A 21,082-nucleotide genomic window follows, 5' to 3' on the forward strand; every position below is an offset into this window, starting at 1 on the left:
CCCTTTTTTAAGGAGCCCAAAGCACTTTGACAGTATTTCCAGTATTTTCCACATAGAACATTCACCCATTCACACACACATTCACACACTGATGGCGGTAGCTGCCATGCAAGGCGCTAACCAGGACCCATCAGGAGCAAGGGTGAAGTGTCTTGCCCAAGGACACAACGGACGTGACTAGGATGGTAGAAGGTGGGGATTGAACCAGGAACCCTCAGATTGCTGGCACGGCCACTCTCCCAACTTCGCCACGCCATCCCCCGGTTCTGCATAGCCTTCCATAACTTTTAATGCCTTTTCTTGGGGGCACTTACCTTTTGTTTATTGTTGGTTTAAGCATTAGACACCTTTTTACCTGCACACTGCCTCCCGCTGTTTCCGACATTTACAAAGCAATTAGCTACCGGCTGCCACCTACTGATATGGAAGAGTAGTACACGGTAGTACACTCTCCTGAGCTCTAGACAGCACCGACCACTCAACAACAACACATAATTTGCAGACTATAATTACTGGTTTGCAAAAAATATTTTTCACCCAAATAGGTGAAATTAGATGATCATCCACGGCACACCGGATTGTATCTCCCGGCACACAGTGGTTGAAAAACACTGATGTAGACCACAAGTACGTTTTTTAAAATATATTTTTAAAAAAATCATGATTTGACCCCTTTAATGTGCCTTATAATTCAGTGCGCATTTTGTATGAAAATAGACCCAAATAGATCTGTTCATCGACAATGCGCCTTATAATCCGGTGCGCTTTGTGGTCTGAGGATAATAATAATAGTAATAAGAAGAAACTTCCAAACAAAAGTTCCTGAATTCGATAATGGAGCTTCCTTTGAAAATGATTACAGTTGACTGCGTTCCCGTAAGAAAGTAAAAAGCTGCTCCTGTTGTTGTTTAGGACAGATGACGGATGAACTAAATTATACTCCCACCTCTTCTATTCCGCTAGGCATTTAGGAATTTAGTGATTCAGCAAAAAATAAATTCCCTGCCAACACCACCTGCACATTTTAAAGTGAGCACAAGTTCAGGCAGATTGAGTGAACATGTGTTGTGTGTGTGCGTGTATTAAAATCCCCTGAGTGACCAAAGTAAGAACATCAACATCTGAACATACGAGCATTGGAATGGTGTTGATTTCACCAAAGACTGCTGCACTGAAAGAAACCAAACCTACTTTCACCCTGAGAGGAATACAAAGACAGAACTGTGAAGAAGTCCCTCCAATTCCCCCAAAACGTTCGTTTTTGTTCCACAAAAAGCAAAAAGAACAATCCATTGTTCGGTTAGAGTTGGAAAGGGAGCTTGTCGATCTATGTTGATGGTTATTACTGGAACACTGCTTGTTGTTACTGGAGTTGCTAACTGATTGTGTTCGAACACATCAGTCCTGCCAAACAAAGCATATTTCTAGCCCTTAGACCTCCAAAAAAGGTTCTCAGTGGCTAAAAAGAACACTTCTTAACCCAGGAGAATGTGAGGTTTAATTAGAATCTGTACTATTTTGTACAGAGACAAAATACTGGAAATTAACCAACGCATGTTGATGCGTCCGCATTATTGTCTACTTTAAGATAATGTGCCTAGACCAGGGGTGTCAAACTCATTTTAGCTCCGGGGCCGCATGGAGGAAAATCTGTGCACACGCGGGCCGGACTATTAAAATTATGGCCTTAAAACTAATAAATAAAGACAACTTCAGATTGTTTTATTTGTCTTACTTTGGCAAAAAATAGAACAAACCCATACTGAAAATATTACAATAAAAATATAGAAAAAAAATACCGGCAGCGGTAAAGTTTAGATCCATGACGGAAAGAAGAAAGTGAATGAATGTCTATAACTGGATATATTTACATATGCATAAAGACATTTTTTCTTTTGTATTTTTTTTTTTTAATGAATTAACGTTTATGACAACCTTTTTCCAAAACACAATATAGAATGTGAGATATACAAGATAATTCATACGTTTATCATTTGTTTTCAAAACGGTTACAAAAAAAGTGGGACCCCAAAAATGTACTGTGTGACCCCATTTGTATGACTTGATGGGGTCCCCAGGACCCCATTTTGAAAATTCCTAGCGCCAACACTGATGGAGTGTTGGTGCGTGCAAAACAGCAGCAGGCGGCTGTGGCCTGCGGGCCAGCTCTAATACTAATCAAATATCATCCTGGGGGCCATAGATAATTTATTTAAGCGGGACCACGGGCTTTGACTTTGACACCCCTGGTCTAGAACATGCGTCCCCAATCAGTGGTCTCTAGTACGGATCGGGACCCTTTCTTAACGGACTGAAAATCTCTCCACAAACTTTGTCACCACACATTTTCTTGTAGTTAAACACTGAAAAGAATAGTGTCTGATGAGCTCAAACTCAATAAAACAGACTTGAATCATAGCTGTGACTCACAGTGCCAACTGGTCTTTTAATCACAACAAAAAGTCTTAATCCTAATTCATATAAGGTCAACTGAGTATATATTTTGAATGTGAATATTAAATGTAAATGTTTACTTATTCCTCAAACATTTTTCAAACTAAAACATATAACACGAATACCATCAACAAGCTTGCTATATGTTACCATTAGTGTTTTAACACATTATATTTCCTTAAAAAATTATTATATTTTTCTAAATAACTAATAGGTATGGGTGATATGGCCTAAAATCTTTATTTAAATATATATTGTGGCCTTTTGTGATAAAAATATATATCACAATATTTTATTTGGTATATAATTGATCCATCAATCCATCCATCTTCTTCCGCTTATCTGAAGTCGGGTCGCGGGGGCAGCAGCCTAAGCAGAAAAGCCCAGACTTCCCTCTACTCAGCCACTCCGTCCAGCTCCTTCCGGGGTATCCCGTTGCATTCCCAGGCCAGCCCGGGGACATAGTCTCCCCAACGGTGTCCTGGGTCTTCCCCATTGCCTCCTACTGGTTGGACGTGCCCTAAACACCTCCCCAGGGAGGCGTCCGGTTGGCATCCTGACCAGATGCTCGAACCACCTCATCTGGCTCCTCTCATTGTGGAGGAGCATCGGCTTTACTTTGAGCTCCTCCCGAATGATCTCTAAAGGAGAGGCGACCCGACGGGGGAATTAATTTTGACCGCTTGTAGCAGGGCTCTTGTCCTTTGGGTCATAACCCAAAGCTCATGACCAGAGGTGAGGATGAGAATGTAGATCAACTGGTAAATTGATAGCTTTGCCTTATGGCTCAGCTCCTTCTTTACCTCAAAAGGTCAATACAGTGTTTGCATTACTACAGACGCTGCACCGATCCCCTCTTACCAGACTTGCGAACAAGACCCAGAGATACTTGAAGTCCTCTACTTGGGGCAAAATCTCCTCCCCAACCCGGAGATGGCACTTTACCCTTTTCCGGGCGAGAACCATGGACTCTGACTTGGAGGTGCCGATTCTCATCCCAGTCACTTTACTCTCGGCTGTGAACCGATCCAGACAGAGCTGAGAATCCTGGCCTGATGAAGCCATCAGGACCACAACATCTGGAAAAAGCATAGACCTAATCCTGCAGCTACCAAACCGGATCCTCGCAACACCCTGACTGCGCTTAGAAATTCTGTCCATAAAAGTTATGAACAAAATTGGTGACAAAGAGCAGCCTTGGCAGAGTCCAACCCTCACTGAAAACGGGCTCGACTTACTGCCGGCAATGTGGACCAAGTTCTGACACCGATCATACAGGGAGCAGATCGCCACAATCAGACAGTCCGATATCCCATACTCTCTGAGTACGCCCCACAGGACTTCCCGAGTAACACGGTCGAATGCCTTTTCCAAGGCCACAAAGTACATGTAGACTGGTTGGGCAAACTTCAATGCACCTTCCAGGAACCTGCCAAGAGTATAGCCCTGGTCCACAGTTCCACGACCAGCACAAACTCCTCCCATGTCAGAGATTTTGCCTCCGCAACAGCCAAAGCCTGTCGGTACCTTTCCAATGCCTCCAGAGTTCCATGAGCCAAAAAGACCCAATAGGACTCTTTCTTCAGCTTGACGGGTTCTGGAATTACCACCATGACAGGCACTATTCACCTTGCTGCCAGAGCTCCGATCGGCCGCCTCGACAATAGAGGTACGGAACATGATCCACGCGGACTCAATGTCCAGCACCTTCCTTGTGACATGTTCAAAGTTCTTCTGGAGGTGGGAACTGAAACTCTCTCTGACGGGAGACTCTGCTAGACGTTCCCAGCAGACCCTCACAATGCGTTTAGGCCTGCCCGGTCTGTCCGACAGCCTCCCCCAACATCGGAGCCAACTCACCACCAGGTGGTAAATGATAGAAATCGCCGCCTCTCACTTCACCCAAGTGTCCAAAACATGAGACTGTAAATCCGATGACAACCACAAAGTCGTTCATCGAACAGTGACCTAGGTTGTCCTGGTGCCAAGTGCACATACGGACACCCTTATGTTTGAACATGGTGTTTGTTATGGACAATCTGTGACGAGCACAAAAGTCCAATAAGAAAACACCTCTGGGGTTCAGATCCGGAAGGCCGTTCTTCCCAATCACGCCTCGACAAGTTTCACTGTCGTTGCCCATGTGAGCGTTGAAGTCACCCAGCAGAATAAAGGAATCACCTAATGGAGCACTCCCCAGTAGTCCCTCAAGGTAATCCATTTACTGTGTGCAATGCCAGAGTTGGATAAGAATCCAGCCCCTCTTAAGAGGACTGTTCGAAGTGTGTCCAACTATTTCTAGTCGGAACTTCTCCACCTTGCGCACCAGCTCCTTTCTTTCCAGCAAAGTGACATGCCGCGTCCCACGAGCCAGCTTCTGTAGCCGAGGATCGGACTGCCAAGAGTCCTGCATTCGGCTGCCGCCCAGCAAACACTGATCCCAACCTCTATGCCCCCTCCTATAAATGATAATATAACTATTTCAAAACAGGTTACAAAGGCTTCTAATTTAGCTGCATGGCTGCAGTGACATTTCCAGTTGTGTTGTTTATAATCTACATCAGGGGGCCCCAACCTTTTTAGCACCACGCACCGGTTTAATGTAGGCATTATTTCCAGCTACTTGCTTTCCACTTGTGCCAGATAAATACTGCAAAAATAAGTGCATGATAAATGCAACTCACTCTAATGCTGAATTAGTGGAAGACCTGGGCTTGTTTATTTGCAATGAGATCCCCAGCAGTTTACCATCAACCTGCTGGGGACTGCAGATGGAAATCAGCCTTTGGCTACAATCTGTCTCATTTATATTTTATATGTTCATTAATGTGCTTTGTATAATGTCACAAATTTATAACAAATGGCAACTTCCTATGACAACAAACTTATTGGTGTGTCTAGTGGGACAGGCGAAAGTTAAATCGGGGAAATTGAAGTCGTTTATAAGTTATTTAATGTTACTCTGCGGCCCGGTAGCAAATGCGTCACGGACTGGTACCGGTCCCTGGACCGGTGGTTGGGGACCTCTGATCTACATGGTAATTTAATGTTAATATTTTGTTACTTTTGTTGAAATGTACTTGACACATATTATTCTGTTGTTTAGCGTCCTCAGGAGTCGCCAACCAAAAACATTGAAAAAGCCATATTGGACCAAAAATACAAAAAACAAATCTGTCTGGAGCCGCAAAAAATTAAAAGCCTTATATACATCTTTTAATGAAGGCAACACATGGCGTAAGAGTCTATATTAGCTATATTAGCCTACTATCAAAATGACTAAGTGTCGCAGGCTAAAGCAAATCTTCGTTGACAGAAATGTTGAAATTTAATATTTATTCTACACATTTTTACAACATTAGAAACCATTAGTAAATCAGAGGCTACTCAGAAGGTGAGATAACTCCTGGAAATTACTGGCTTTTAATGGCCAAAGGTATTGACGTGTGTGTGTCCAAGTTAAAGGAAACGGCAGGCTGTCTTCTTTTAATAGATTTATTACAATCTTTGGCAAGCTCAGAAATGTTTGACGTGGTCTGGAACAACATGGCACAAAAACATCGGAAATGCAGACAATCTTACATACAGATAATGTGTCATGAGACATGCAAAACTAAATTATATATACAAAGAGGATAAAAATAAAGGATATTAAATGATCTCAAATATACCTACAAATTAGGCATAATGATGCAATATGTACATAATAATACCTGGGATTTATATAGCGCCTTTCTAAGTACCCAAAGTCGCTTTACATGTTAAAAACCCAACACATCAACATAGAGCTAGCCTAATGGCATGTTAGCGTTGATTAGCTTGCAGTCATGCACCGACCAAATATGCCTGATTAGCACTCCAACAAGTCAATAACATCAACAAAGCACACCTTTTGTGCATTCACGCACAGTATAAAACATTTGGTGGACAAAATGAGACAAAGAAAGAGTGGAAGATTTTACAAGTAAACAAAAGAACCGCCGAAATTAGTAGGACAAAACGATGTTAACCAAACACTCTCATCAGTGAAGCATACACACCAACATATGAAACAGTGGGCTTTCTAACAATTGGGAAAGTTTGTGTCATGTTTGTCCTCAAACAAAAAAACATGCTAAAACAGGAAAATTATTTTCCCCCCATCATTTTCCATTTTCAATCTTTTTTAAAAAATGCTCCAGGGAGCCGCGGGTTGCTGACCCCTGGGCTACCTCATATTGGCTAGTATAAGTAATTTGGGTATCAATCTTTCCAATACCAAGTAGTTGTAGTTGCAGTATTGGTCATACCAATGCTGGTACTTCAAATTTTCAAAATCATTAAATTATAAAACATTTGTTATCACAATTACATCAGACAAAAACACAGCATGGCAGTGTAACAATATCAAATACATATCTAAATGATTTCATACTATTGGGTCTGATTTCATCTTTGCTTATTGCCCTTAAAGTCCTCCTGTGTCCAGGGACTTATTTCCTGACTTTGTAAACAATAACAAAAAACAACACATATTGTATCGATTCACCCAACTCTCTAGCTTAGCGGTTCGCATATCCTCCTACGGTGTGTAGTATAGCCCATCCATCCATTTTCTACTGCTTGTCCCTCTCGAGGTCGCAGGGGTGCTGAAGACGGGGTACACCCTGGTCGCTACCTCATCGCAGGGCCAAAACAGACAGACAGACAGACAGACAGCATTCACACTCACATTCACATACTAGGGCCAATTAAGTGAACCATGTTTACCTATGCCTCGTCCTCCAGTGATAATGGTACTTGTAAGAACTATAGTTTATTTGCCGCCATGGAGGGAAGGACGCGTTTGTGTGCTTGTCGTTTTCAGGTTTGCGTGACAAAGCTAGAATGTGTCATCAATGTACACTTATCATAATTTAACGATAATAATAAAAGCTCTATCGTCAGCCAAATGTATATCGTATATCTCGAGCAACCCTAATTAGTAATTATATTGAATGAAAATTGCTTGTTTGCCCTAGAAATTAGTCACCGCTGTTTCGTACATGTTGTTACATGTCAGGAACCTTTTTGGCTGAGAGAGCCATTAAAAGCCAAATATTTTAAAGTGTATTTCCGGGAGAGCCATATAAAACATTTTTAACACTGAATACAACTAAATGCGTGCATTTTTAAGTCAGACCAACATTTTTAGAGTATAACAAGTGTCCTATTCATTGTTGTTCTGAAGCTAACCAATAATAAATAAAATACTTCTTACCATTAATGTGACCCTCCTGTACCCCGTAGGACAGCTGGGATTGGCTGAGCCACCCGCAACCTTAAACAGGTGCGGTAGAAAACGGATGGATGGATTAAAAATGCATGAGAATGTTTTATATCATTAACGTTATTTTTAACACTGTGATTTCCAGCGGAATCATACTTGCCAACCTTGAGACCTCTGAATTCGGGAGATTGGGGGGGTGGGCGGGGCCGGGGGCGGGGTTAAGGGGGAGGAGTATATTTATAGCTAGAATTCAATGAAATTAAAGTATTTCTTATATATATATATATAATATATATATATATATATATATATATATATATATATATATATATATATATATATATATATATATATATATATATATATATATATATATATTAGTACAGTAATGAAAACACAGTTGTTCTACTAACTGTACTGTTCTTGCTGCTTACTTGAAAAAAACAAAAAAACACTTACCTTTCACTATTTGAGTAGCTTTTGTTCTGCCATTTGAGTACTGGCGAGCGATCTCTGAATCCGGGAACATATCCCTCACGGATTTGTTGAAAACATCCGCAAATGAGAACGGAATGTTGCTTGCAAGGTGGCCCATAATACTGCGTTGCCGCCGCCTTGTGCTTCTCTGACAGTTCATGAGTGACTATATCCATTCGGCCACCGTGTTATGGGTTATAGATAAACTTATGGATAACGGAGACATATACAATAGTCTCCGTTTCAGGTGAGAGGACGCTAAAGGCAGTGCCTTTAAGGCACGCCCCCAATATTGTTTGTCCGGCTGGAAATTTTGGACATTACAACTTGCCGTAGTTTTGAAGCAATGCATGATGGGAATCCAGATGTTGTGTGTCAGTGTAGTAACGTGCCGGCTGGAATAAACACACGCTGAGAAATAGCTGTGTGCCTGCCTACTTTATGGGTTATAGATAAACCTATGGATAACGGAGACATATATAATAGTCTCCTTTTCAGGTGAGAGACGACGCTAAAGGCAGTGCCTTTAAGGCACGCCCCCAATATAGTTGTCCGGCTGGAAATCGGGAGATTTTCGGGAGAGGCACTGAAATTCGGGAGTCTCCCGGAAAATTCGGGAGGGTTGGCAAGTATGAGCGGAATTATTCATTACTTATCGTGTTAAGCAATGTCAGCTAAGATTTATCCGAGAGCCAGATGCAGTCATCAAAAGAGCCACATCTGGCTCGCGAGCCATAGGTTCCCTACCCCTGCGATGGGCTATACTTTCAATAATAGCTAATGTTAGTAGCTAAATTTTGCTTAATCGCTATCATTAGCTGATTGTGTGTGTGTTACGTGGAGCGTAGTTAGGTGCTCAAAGTCAGAAAATGGCAGGATACACTATATTGCCAAAAGTATTAGGCCACCTTGACTCACATATGAACTTGAAGTGCCATCCCATTCCTCACCCATAAGGTTCAATATAAAGGGCGGCGTGGCGAAGTTGGTAGAGTGGCCGTGCCAGCAATCGGAGGGTTGCTGGTTACTGGGGTTCAATCCCCAGCTTCTACCATCCTAGTCACGTCCGTTGTGTCCTTGGGCAAGACACTTCACCCTTGCTCCTGATGGCTGCTGGTTAGCGCCTTGCATGGCAGCTCCCACCATCAGTGTGTGAATGTGTGTGTGAATGGGTGAATGTGGAAATACTGTCAAAGCGCTTTGAGTACCTTGAAGGTAGAAAAGTGCTATACAAGTATAACCCATTTATTTATTTATTTATATAATGATGTCGGCCCACCATTTGCAGCTATTACAGCTTCAACTCTTCTGGGAAGGCTGTCCACAAGGTTGCGGAGTGTGTTCATAGGAATTTTCCACCATTCTTCCAAAAGCGCATTGGTGAGGTCACACACTGATGTTGGTCGAGAAGGCCTGGCTCTCAGTCTCCGTTCTAATTCATCCTAAAGGTGTTCTATCGGGTTCAGGTCAGGACTCTGTGCAGGCCAGTCAAGTTCATCCACACCAGACTCTGTCATCCATGTCTTTTTGGACCTTGCTTTGTTCACTGGTGCACATGTTGGAAAAGGAAGGGCCCCGCTCCAAACTATTCCCACAAGGTTGGGAGCATGCAATTGCCCAAAATATTTTGGTATCCTGGAGCATTTAAAGTTCCTTTCATTGGAAGTAAGGGGCCAAGCCCAACTCCTGAAAAACAACCCCACACCATAATTCCTCCTCCACCAAATTTCACCCTTCTACCACTTTGTGGCTGAGTTGCTGTTGTTCCCAAACTCTTCCATTTTCTTATAATAAAGCCGACAGTTGACTTTGGAATATTTAGGAGCGAGGAAATTTCACTCCTGGATTTGTTGCACAGGTGGCATCCTATGACAGTTCCACGCTGGAAATCACTGAGCTCCTGAGAGCGGCCCATTCTTTCACAAATGTTTGTAGAAACAGTCTCCATGCCTAAGTGCTTGATTTTATACACCTGTGGCCGGGCCGAGTGATTAGGACACCTGATTCTGATCATTTTGGATGGGTGGCCAATTACTTTTGGCAATATAGTATATAATGCTTGCAACATTTGGAAAGTTAGCTCCCTTATCAGCAGCCGCCTAAAAAGGTTGCAAAGGTCCCCTTTTAATTATTAATTAACTTGAGACATCCATGTAGTCCACACTACAGAATTTCACAAAAGTAAGTGCACCACTCACATTTTCCGCAGTATAATATACTCTCAAAGTAAGTCAACACACACACACACCGCCTCTCCTGCCACTGTTTCCTGTTCTCCATCCATTTACTTCTTCATCATCGTAAGAACCCCGGCAGGTCATGTAAACATGTACCCGGTGAATCATAATCGTCCACCTTCGGCGGCAACCTGCGCCGGGCCATCTCCGGTTACGCCGCCCACCGTCTCCATTCGCCCGCCCACGCTGTGTCAAAGGCGCAGTCAGCACAAGCCGGCAAGAGCGCCGTCATGCCAGGTGTAATCACGTTTGGGAAGCGCTCATCACGCTCGCCGTATCTCCGGGCGACCATTGCTATTACCTGACGGATGTGCCTCGGTGCTCTCTTTTATAGTGATTTTTCTGCACCACGATATTGATATTCATATTCAATTTGACGGCTTTGTAAATGTGAAACATTCCCCTGTTGCTATTTTGTCGGATCGGTGTGATTTCCTCTGGAAGTTGTCAGTTACAAAGATTATGCAGATGATAGTTTGTCACTTTTAATCAATATCTCTTTAGTTTCACTTGTGACTCAGCTCCATTTTCTTTTTGTTTATGCAACATCAGATCATGCACACTCATCCAGTGAGTGTATATTCCCTGGTATGCCCCTTCTGGAACTGCATGTCTGCATTATAACCCCCCCCCCACATGTGAAGCTAAACTGCCAGAGTTTCACATTTCATGGCATGTGGTTACCCACTTTCATGCCTGCTCCGTTGCTTTATAACAACTTTGTCCAAAACTAACATGGATCCAGCCGACTCACCGAGAAGAGCCGCGCACTAGGAGGGCTTTTCCCCCCCAAAAAAGCTGCTAAACCACATAATAAGACAATATTCTCACTAGATGATCACATTTGTGTCAACTCTTACACAGTGGACAGACCACAACCCTTCTGGAATGTCAGAAAAATGTTCCCATCGGAAAGAACGGAGGCAAATAATGTGTTCCGGGGTCAAATTGTCACCATCGTAAAAATGTTATTACTTGGGAATCGATACCGGTATTCAATTTTGGTACTTTCGTGTGTGTTCAAATGTGTAAAATAAATGGTAATTGTTTTAAGAAATATATTGTTTTAATTTTACATTTAAAAGATTGTGCAGTTCAGTTGTCTTGTTTTCTTACATTTCCGTGTCACATTTGCATGTATTTTATTGTAGACTTTGCATTCAGTTGCAATTCGAAGATATTAGATGGCACGGGTGCATAGGCTATAATGTGTTAATGCAAAATAGAGTTCCCAAAAAGGGGATGAGTCTTGAGTAATCACATTGCAGGTGCTAAATAATTGTATAATCACAACTAGTCACTTGACTCTCCTGGCAACATGGCCATATATGTGTGCATATATATATATTGTAATATATATATATATATATATATATATATATTGTAATATATATACACAAATGCATACATATACATACATATATATATATATATATATATATATATATATATATATATATATATATATATATATATATATATATATTTACATACACATGAATGCATACATATACAGTATATGCATACATACATGTGTGTGTGTGTGTATATGTATATATATATATATATATATATATATATATATATATATATATATATATATATATATATATATATATATATATATATATATATATATATATTAGAGCTGCAACAACTAATCGATTAAAATCGATTATAAAAATAGTTGGCGATTAATTTAGTCATCGATATGTTGAATATATGCTATGCGCAGGGGCAATTGTTATTTTTTTTGTATTTTTCATAAACCTTTATTTATAAACTGCAACATGTACAAACAGCTGAGAAACAATAATCAAAATAAGTATTTATATATATATATGTATATGTATATGTATATAATATATATATATATATATATATATATATATATATATATATATATATATATACACACACACATATATATATATATATATATATATATATATATATATATATATATATATATATATATATATATATATATATATATATATATATATATATATATGTATGCATTTATGTGTATATGCACATGTGTATATGCACATGTGTGTGTGCATATATATATATATATATATATATATATATATATATATATATATATATATATATATATATATATATATATAAACACAACTAAAACAAATGCAAAACGACCAAACAAAGTCATCGTGACCGAACATTCATGGCCATCATCATCACCGTGGCATCGCTCGATACACCAAAAAGCAGACATACAAAAACCAAAATCCCCTAACCAAGCTGCACCTCTCCCAATAGCCAAAACAAACAGCCACACAACACACTGTCCAGGCAGAGGAAACACCAAACACCAGCCCAGTCCAACAAGAGCCACATCATCCCCATCAGTGTCTATCATTTCCCACTTAAATCTGCAAACAATGAAAACCGGGCGAGCAGCTGCTCCACACACGGCCGATACAACGCCACGTGAGTCCGCATCCTGCCAAACAGAGCCCGCGCCCGCCCGCTCTGTGGACTCCACACCGACAACACCACACAAAAAAACTGCCCAGCCACCATTCTCAATGTGAACACCTCATCCAAGCTGCCCAAACAGCAATGCGTTCACAAGTCCTGACCAGGGAACAGAGCCTCTCAACGGGGAGAGAAGCCAAAGTATTCCGCCCACATGTTGGCACTAAAGCCAATGACAATTCCATCAGCGTACGACCACCAACCACGCCCCCCCCCCGACCACTCCAATCAACCCAACACTGCAACACCAAACGCTGGTAGCTCCACAGCAACCTCCACCGCCCAAATGCCCGCAGGTGCCAAAACCGAAGCAAAAGAGCAGCCGATCCCACAAACCGCAACCCGGCGACCACCGAGGCCGCCAACCCACCGACCCCAACACCATCCACAGCCCAGCCAATCTAGCCATCGGACATCCGCCCTGGCCAACCAAACCGCCTACCACACCCAGCGCCACAGCCCCATACAACCGCAGACCGCGCCTGGGGTCAGCACAAAAGAGTGAACGCCCCGGAAAGGGAGGAAACGACCTGCAACCCAGCAGGCACCCAAGCCAACCCCCAGCAGTCCGACCGTCCCTAAGCATGCCCCATAGATCCCACCTACCCCACGTCCACTCCACCAAGTCGTAAACAACTACCTGGGGGCGGCGTGGCGAAGTTGGTAGAGTGGCCGTGCCAGCAATCGGAGGGTTGCTGGTTACTGGGGTTCAATCCCCACCTTCTACCATCCTAGTCACGTCCGTTGTGTCCTTGGGAAAGACACTTCACCCTTGCTCCTGATGGGTGCTGGTTAGCGCCTTGCATGGCAGCTCCCGCCATCAGTGTGTGAATGTGTGTGTGAATGGGTGAATGTGGAAATAGTGTCAAAGCGCTTTGAGTACCTTGAAGGTAGAAAAGCGCTATACAAGTATAACCCATTTATTTATTTATTTATTATTACCTAAAAGGGAAAAATTACCAACAGCCCAACTTTAACATTCAAGTTAAAAGTTAAAGTAGCAATGATTGTCACACACACACACACTAGGTGTGGTGAAATTATCCTCTGCATTTGACCCATCACCCTTGATTACCCCCTGGGAGGTGAAGGGAGCAGTGAGCAGCAGCGGTGGCCGCGCCCGGGAATCGTTTTGGTGATTTAACCCCCAATTCCAACCCTTGATGCTGAGGGCCAAGCAGGGATTACTACATTATGTTCACAGGATCCTGTGGGAAAGCAACTTTGAATTCCCACCCTGGTGGACAAATATAGTTTTACTTGTCATATGTTTTCCTTTAGTGTCAGAACCCTACTAATTAACAACAATATGGCTTCCAAACTTACCAATTGGTGATTGGCTGGCAGAATTTGGGACTACATATTATGGTCTGTGGCACACTTACTTCTGCCTTTGACTTTCTTTACTTGAAGGATGCACACCAAATTCCTCATGTATGAAATCATTTTTGCAAGGGTGGAATTTAATGTGTGTGTGCGTGTGTGTGTGCGAGTGTGTGTGCGTGTGTGTGTGTGTGTGTGTGTGTGTGACTCAGCCATCTCACAGGATGAATGATCATTAAGGGTGGAGAAAACCAAAACCAAAAACATTTGCTCCCTCAAGCTTCCGGCCTGTTGGCTACTGAAGACGACCCAGCTGGAGTTTTAGTTGACGCCACTGGGAACGTTTCCTGTGGTGTTTAAGACATTGCCTTCAGTATCGGACACACAAGTTAACAAATTAGTACTGGATGCCATTTTATAGGTTTATAAATGCGTTTTATTAAGGAGGTTTGTCTTTTTACACAGAAGTAAGATGCTTTGTTTTAAGCTAACGTCAATTGTGATTGAGAATGTTAAAACTTTGATAAATATTTAATGATGGAGATAGTTTGACGCTGCAACAGACTATATTGACCTTGATTTACTTTGAGACAATGGCCTGTCTTTTTGAAAATGGTTTTATGACAAAAGCAGAGAAAAAATGTGTCTAGTCAATACAATGTACAGTATATAGGTAACAAAATCCACAGGTCGAGCAGATTGTCGTCGTAGTGATTTGATGATACACATGGAAACACACACACTCTTGTATTTGTTACCTTCTTGAGTCCTACAAAAAAAGGCCTACTTCTTAAGGACTGTCTTCATTGTTTACTTCAAGTTATTATATTATGTTTCTAAATAATTGTATTTGTATTTTTTTGTTTTTTATTTTATTAATTTTGGCCACAGGGGGCGCATTTCAATTTCTTACACACACTTGTTATTACATCTGTTGACCAGAGGGGGATAACTTTTAAAACCGACACACAGTCAATTTGAAAAATCCCTCCTTTTTGGGACCACACTAATTTTGATAGATTTCACCACCAGGTGTGCAAATGAGACATTCTCTATTAGATGCAATGGTTTTCCGCATTGGGACCATGATTTGTGTCCTAAATTGTTCGCCGGTCCTCATATGGAAAGCAATTTTCCTTGTTGATGTCTCAAGAAGTGTAGAAATATAAGAACACACACACACACAAATTATTGTATTTATTACCTTCTTGAGACCTCCAAAAAATGCCTACCTCTGTAGGACCACCCTTTCTAGATATAGAAAGATTTGTATTTACAACATTAATAATATATACATACTATGTAAATATATTTTGTTTTTTGCAATGTGCTTAAGGCCGATGACAAACGAGTCACGGACCACAGACGGCCCCTGTGCCGCATTTTGGGCAACCCAGCTGTAGAAGCTAACTGCTAATGGCCACCATAGTCTTAGTACCGTAGTGTATTTGTTCATCCTATGGTCACATATGGGACGCGGGCTGTCTTACGTCAGCGCAAGAAGTCATAAAATCAGCTGTTCACCTGGCGGGTTTTTTCGGGGATGATTAAGTAAGTCCTTCTTTAGCTGCCATCTTATTTTATCATATATTGCTACCTTTGTTTATTTTTGTATGCACATTAAATCAACAAAAACATCCTGATTTTGGAGCAATGTTCACGGGCTGTAGTATTTGGCTCTCTATTAGATGCAATGGTTTTTCCGTATATTGGGACCATGATTTCGGTCCTAACTTGTTCACCGGTCCTCATATGGAAGGTACTTTTCCTTGTTGATGTCTCAAGAAGGGTAGAAGTACAAGAACACACACACACACACACACTTTTATCATGTTGCTTCAGAGGCCCTCCCTCTCCCCTTGAAGAAAATATGTCCCCTTAACTATCATGTTAACCTACATTTAAGACAACTTTGAATTTAACATGTTTGTGTTGTCACACCTTTTTCAAAAGTCATATTTAAAAAAATAAATAAATAATTCAGGCACAAAATAAAGATTTTAAAATAGCAGCATAACTCCTCTGTTTGTTAACTGGCTGACAATCTTTGAGAGACATTGCATTTTTCCAGCTTGAGACACTCATTTACTGCACATTTATGTTATGTGGCGTTTAGCTAAATGTTTTCAAACATGCAAGAGACATGTACCACTTTGTATAGGCAGTTTAGACACAATCCTGCAATGCATCTACAATGAAAGTACTTATTTATTCTTATTTTTTACAGCTGAAGGTCCGCTCAATGGAGAGAGGCTGTACTTTACACCGCTCAAGACGCAATAAGATGCATACTTAAAGAAGTGTTTCTTAAACAATAAATATTTCTACCAATATATATTCTATGTGAAAAAAGCAAACGTCTTGTAAAAAAATACGAAAGGACACAACGACGCATCAATTTAATTAGTTTAAATCAGCCCCTTAATACATCCAGCGGCTATTAAAGGCCTACTGAAATGAAATTTTCTTATTCAAACAGGGATAGCAGATCCATTCTATGTGTCATACTTGATCATTTCGCGATATTGCCATATTTTTGCTGAAAGGATTTAGTAGAGAACATCGACGATAAAGTTTTGGTCGCTGATAAAAAAGCCTTGCCTGTACCGGAAGTAGCGTGACGTCACAGGTTGAAAGGCTCCTCACATTTGCACATTGTTTACACCAGCAGCGAGAGCGATTCGGACCGAGAAAGTGACGATTACCCCATTAATTTGAGCCAGGATGAAAGATTTGTGGATGAGGAACGTGAGAGTGAAGGATTAGAGTGCAGTGCAGGACGTATCTTTTTTCGCTCTGACCGTAACTTAGGTACAAGCTGGCTCATTGGATTCCACACTTTCTCCTTTTTCTATTGTGGATCACGGATTTGTATTTTAAACCACCTCGGATACTATATCCTCTTGAAAATGAGATTCGAGAACCCGAAATGGACATTCACAGTGACTTTTATCTCCACGACAATGCATCGGCGAAGCACTTTAGCTACGGAGCTAACGTGATAGCATTGTGCTTAACTGCGTATAGAAACAGACGAAATAAACCCCTGACTGGAAGGATAGACAGAAGATCAACAATATTACCAAACTCTGGACCTGTAACCACACGGTTAATGCTGTGCCGCCTGGCGAAGCCTAGCAATGCTGTTGCTAACGACACCATTGAGGCTAACTTAGCTACGGGACCTCGACAGAGCTATGCTAAAAATATTAGCTCTCCACCTACGCCAACTCTCATCTGCTCATCACGACCCGTGCTCACCTGCATTCCAGCGATCGACGGCGCGACGAAGGACTTCACCCGATCATCGATGCGGTCGGCGGCCCGGAGACGGAGGAAGTCAAGGGGAGGACAGCGGCACGGCGGCGGGCGGCGTTGTAGCTTTCGACGACACCCCGGCCGCCATCAGAGTCGGCAAGAAACATATATTTCCCCAAAGATACGTACGTGACATGCACATAGCGACACGCACGGACGGGCAAGCGATCAAATGTTTGGAAGAAAGCAGCGTACTCACAGTAGCGCGTCTGCTATCCAACTCAAAGTCCTCCTGGTTGTGTTGCTGCAGCCAGCCGCTAATACACCGATCCCACCTACAGCTTTCTTCTTTGCAGTCTTCATTGTTAATTGAACAAATTGCAAAAGATTCACCAACACAGATGTCCAGAATACTGTGGAATTTTGCGATGAAAACAGAGCTGTTTGTATTGGGATACAATGTGTCCCAATACTTCCGCTTCAACCCTTGACGTCACGCGCAAACGTCAGCATACCTAGACGTTTTCAGCCGGAAGTTTCCCGGGAAATTTAAAATTGCACTTTATAAGTTAACCCGGCCGTATTGGCATGTGTTGCAATGTTAAGATTTCATCATTGCTATATAAACTATCAGACTGCGTGGTCGGTAGTAGTGGGTTTCAGTAGGCCTTTAAACTATAAAATGATGTTGCTGATTAGACCATGTGTCTAATATTTTGTATTTTTGGCAGTCCAAAATATTGACACACGCACGCATTCTCTGTCCATGGTCTGTCTGTGCAGCGTGAGCACTGATCGTGCAGTCATGTGTGAAGCTGTCCATTTGCACGTCCTTCTGACACATGCTAAATACATTGCTAACTAGTGCTTGCAAAATGGTGATGAGTGTTGATAAAACACATTGTTAAAGTTAAAGTCCCAATGATCATCACACACACACACTGGGTGTGGTGAAATGTGTCCTCATGACCCATCCCCATGTTCTCCCCTCCTGGGAGGTGAGGGGAGAAGTGAGCATCAGCAATGGCCGCGCTCGAGAATCATTTGGTGATTTAACCCCCAATTCCAACCCTTGATGCTTGAGTGCCAAGCAGGGAGGCAATGGGTCCCGTTTTTATAGTCTTTGGTATGACTCGGCCGGGGATTGAACCTTCCAGTCTCAGGGCGGACACTCTAACCACAAGGCCACTGAGCTGGTAATTGCGTGTGCAAAATAATTAAATGTGCAACTTCTCCTCCCATTATTGTGGCTGTTTTGATCATTAACATATATTTTGCATATCAATGAAGACAGAGATTTATTCTGCTCACTTAACAGACGCGATTCACTTTGCACACATTTAGTAGATCAGCATTGCGTGTGCTATCAGTTTAGCACATGTTTTAGTACACACAAACCTTTGGTAAATCAGGCCCGAAATATACTATGTTGCCAAAAATATTTGGCCACCCATCCAAATGATTAGAATCAGGTGTCCTAATCACTTGGCCCGGTCACAGGTGTATAAAATCAAGCACTTAGGCATGGAGACTGTTGCCAGGAGAACAGTACATTTCGGACTGCATTGTACAGAGTGTGGAATTTGATGGAGGAGGAATTATGGTGTGGGGTTGTTTTTCAGGAGTTGGGCTTGGCCCCTTAGTTCCAGTGAAAGGAACTTGGAATGCTCCAGGACACCAAAACATTTTGGACAATTTCATGCTCCCAACCTTGTGGGAACAGTTTGGAGCGGGCCCCTTCCTCTTCCAACATGATTGTGCACCAGTGCATAAAGCAAGGTCCATAAAGACATGGATGACCGAGTCTGGTGTGAATTAACTTGACTGGACTGCATAGAGTCCTGACCTGAACCCGATAGAACACCTTTGGGATTAATTAGAAGGGAGACTGACAGCCAGGCCTTCTCGACCAACATCAGTGTGTGACCTCACCAATGCGCTTTTGGAAGAATGGTGGAAAATTCCTATCAACACACTCCGCAACCTTGTGGACAGCCTTCCCAGAAGAGTTGAAGCTGTAATAGCTGCAAAAGGTGGAACGACATCTTATTGAACCCTATGGGTTAGGAATGGGATGGCACTTGAAGTTCATATTTGAGTCAAGGCAGGGGGCCAAATACTTTTGGCAATACGGTGTAAGTCTAGTTCCTACAACCTTGTCTGGGATGCTACCAGGGCCTGTGCTGATACTACACCATTTCTGTCTGTTGGATTTTAGCTGATGCTGGTCTGCTGTGCCTCCAGTCCAAAGAAGGGTTAAAAGACTTTCTCCCCCCCCCCCCCCAGAGGCTCTTCATGCTCCTGTGTAAACCTGCAGCAGAGATGACAGCCAGTCCGTGTCAGTGAAGTATGTGTGCACACACCCTGATAATGGGAGTGTACAGCAGAGACAGAACACCTTCCACCTCCAGCCTCCTGCTTTGTTTACCTCCGGGAATCACAGCAGCTGCCTGACGCTTTCCACTCGGCTTCGGCCTACAACCCACCAGGGAGGAACACTTAGCGCCGCAGCCATGGGGAAGCAGGTAAGATCTGATCGAGGAAAAGAGAGAGAAATACCCACTGGCAGCACTGGGGCAGGGCGTGGGTAGTTTATACAAATTAGTTGCAGGTCTTTTATCTGCATTTTACAGACTAGCCAAGCTTGTGAGGCTGAGGTGACTCCCAGGGCATAAATCCTCATGCATAAACCCAAATAAAGCTGCAGCCACACTTCAAGTCTTTTTATATCCTCTACTAATACTTGGATGCTAATTTATGGAAATGAAGATAGCACCCAGCACTGCACAGCCCACATAAACACTTTAAATGAACAAATGCATTGATACAGAAAGGCGTGCACACACACAGATTCTTGTATTATTTACCTTCTTGAGACCACCGACAAATGCCTACCTGTTTAGGACCACCCTTTCTAGATATATAAAGATTTGTTTTTACAACATTAATAATATATACATACTATGCAAATATAAAAAAGGTAAGCTTTTAGCTAATTTTTTGTTTTGTTTGTAATTGTTTTTTAATCTTCATTATTTACTTCAAGTTATTACAGTATGTCTCTATATACATATTTATTAAATTTTTGTAATTAACTTTGGCCAAAGTGGGCGCATTTCAATTTCTTACACACACTTGTTATTACATATGTTGGCCAGAGGGGGAGCACTTAATATTTTTACACACTTATTATTTCATATGTTGACTAGAGGGGGAGCACTTTTAAAATCGACACACAAAATCCCTCCTTTTTGGGACCACCCTCATTTTGATGGATTTCACCAGCAGGGGTGCAAATGAGACATTCTCTATTAGACGCAATGGTTTTCCTTATTGGGACCATGATTTGTGTCCTAACTTGTTCACCGGTCCTCATATGGAAGGTACTTTTCCTTGTTGATGTCTCAAGAAGAGTGGAAAATACAAGAACACACACACACACACACATACACGCACACACAGACATTCTTGTATTTGTTACCTTCATGGGGCCTCTGGAAAATGCCTACCTCTTTAGGAACACCCTTTCTAGATATATAAATATTTGTATTTACAAAATTAATTATATATACATACTATG

At 41.9% G+C, this 21,082-nt stretch overlaps 1 protein-coding gene across 1 annotated transcript in view; it reads left to right on the forward strand.

Annotated features, from left to right (window-relative positions):
• mid1 (midline 1) overlaps nt 1-21,082 on the forward strand; it is a 130,342-nt gene that overhangs the window by 7,743 nt on the left and 101,517 nt on the right. Inside the window, exon 3 of the mRNA XM_062069153.1 lies at nt 19,721-20,027. The gene's annotated coding sequence lies outside the window, so the exon portion shown is untranslated. The remainder of the gene's footprint in view (nt 1-19,720; nt 20,028-21,082) is intronic.

The sequence above is a fragment of the Entelurus aequoreus genome, linkage group LG14 (genome assembly GCF_033978785.1).
Source record: "Entelurus aequoreus isolate RoL-2023_Sb linkage group LG14, RoL_Eaeq_v1.1, whole genome shotgun sequence".
NCBI lineage: Eukaryota > Metazoa > Chordata > Actinopteri > Syngnathiformes > Syngnathidae > Entelurus > Entelurus aequoreus.